Raw genomic sequence first — 1,985 nt, 5'->3', positions numbered from 1 at the left:
GCAGGGGACGCCACCACGAAATCCAAGAAAATCGCTGATAATTTCCACACCGTTGCACTGATTGGAGCGAAACTTCACACACACACTCGGGAGCACAACGCCGATCCGTAGGTACCAAGCACTTCCTGTAAAACCGAGTTTGAACCACCAAACCCGAAGGGGGGAGACGGAGCAGCACGAAACACGTCCGACCCCTCCGCTCCTCCACCTCGAAAACCCGACCTTCCAAAACGCCCGAGTGAAAAGGAATTACCGTTAAGTGAACTTAACAGCCCACTTGGTGAGAGTTATCTTCCAAATGTTAACTACGTAGAAATTTAGCCTGCTTGAGCGCCTCATCCGAAATTTGTAGTAATCTTTGAATTATGTATCATTTTTACCAGGTGGCTCTTTAACCCCGCGCCCTTCTGTAGTGATACCTGGTGGCTGACAGGACGGACGGACGGACGGGCCGGGGTGGGTGGGGGGCGGTATCACCACAGGTCATGTTGAAGTGGGCACGATGGAGTGAGCACGGGGGAGGGCGTCATGCGGCCCATGGCCGCGACCACCACCTGCGCCCTCCGGCCTCGTGGACTCGGACACACACCTTAACTTCCTCGTCGCGCAGCGCAGCCTGCAAGCCCTTCCCTCCCCCTTTACCCCTCCTCCGGTCAGACAGTCGGTGGTGAGGAGCACGAAAGTAAGCGCGCACGCATATACAACCCACAGGGTATCCCGTCCGTTAGGCGAACGTAAAGCTGGCACGTAATTAACCGGACGAACAAGCAAGGGCTTTTAAATGGAGCAGGAAAAGGAAGTAATTTTCCTGACTGAGAAGAATACTGCCTTTCCCAGCTCCATTGAAATGCCCTACATTGCAACAGATTCGGTTTGAGGCAAAGAGTGGTCCAATAAAGGTTAGATTCAGCGAAAATATGAGCCTGCACCATCTTTAAGAGTTGCTGCCCTGGTCTCCCTGTCTACGTTGGTGTACAAACATAACACATTGATAAAGTCTTCATTCAACGATTATAATGCCTTAACTATAGTCGTAAACCTGGGTAAAAGCAAAAGTTATGCCATGGTTCTAGATGCGTGCCCGCTTTAAACTGTATGAACTCTGGACGAAGCAAAAACCGCACGAACCTAACCTCTGCCGCTCATGTGTTAAGCGCCGGCGGTACGTCACGCCACTTCCTCTTATTTGATTGAACACCATTCCCATAGCTCATTTACCGAATGGCTCGCCCCAGAGGTTTTGAAGACTGCGATTGGCTGAAATCCCCTCAGGCGATGGCGAGCTGCGCCTCAGCTGGGGCTGGGGTGGGCCATAACCAAACTTTGGTCGCGGGGTGTGGGGGATTCATCATCTCGGATTTGGTGGCGCATTAGAAAAGCCATCACATTGCATATCAAATAAACTACCACTGGGCCAAATCTGAGACAGGGAACCCTTGGCACCTTCCACAAGTTCGGTGATAAGGGTCGCCTCACCGTAGCGTAGGCTAAATGCACCGTTACAGATATGATTATACCCCCCTTGAATATGCAATGGTGATGACGGTGGAGGTTGCCAATGAGGTTTTAGGTTTGCGAAGCATGCGAAACATTCGACTTGTATCGTGACTTACAGAGTTTGCGACTGTTCTGCTGAGAAACTGCGGTACGGTGGCGGACACCGACACACTACACAGCACACGGCGCAGCGCTCCCGCCTCGCATTCGCAGCCGCAGCGGCAGCCCAACTCAACTCAACTCTCAACTGTTGCAGGATGGGGTAGGTCGGTGTCTTCGGTGTCGGTCGCCACTCCGCCACTTGCTAGTGCCAGCCCCCTCCCCTCCCTCCCCCGCCCCTCCTCGATCTCCCCTCCCTTCCGGAGGGGCTCGCTCTCCGCCTGCCGACTGATTCCGAAGAGCGCTCTCCTATACCTTCCGTATAGCTCCGTCCTTGTCGCACCCATGGGGCAGCTCCCCTTGAGCGCTCTTCGGAATCAGTCTGCTGG

This window comes from Frankliniella occidentalis, unplaced genomic scaffold (assembly GCF_000697945.3).
Source record: "Frankliniella occidentalis isolate FOCC.00 unplaced genomic scaffold, Focc_3.1 Scaffold113, whole genome shotgun sequence".
Lineage (NCBI taxonomy): Eukaryota > Metazoa > Arthropoda > Insecta > Thysanoptera > Thripidae > Frankliniella > Frankliniella occidentalis.
The sequence above is the reverse complement of the archived record's forward strand: the minus strand, read 5'-3'. Positions refer to the sequence as shown.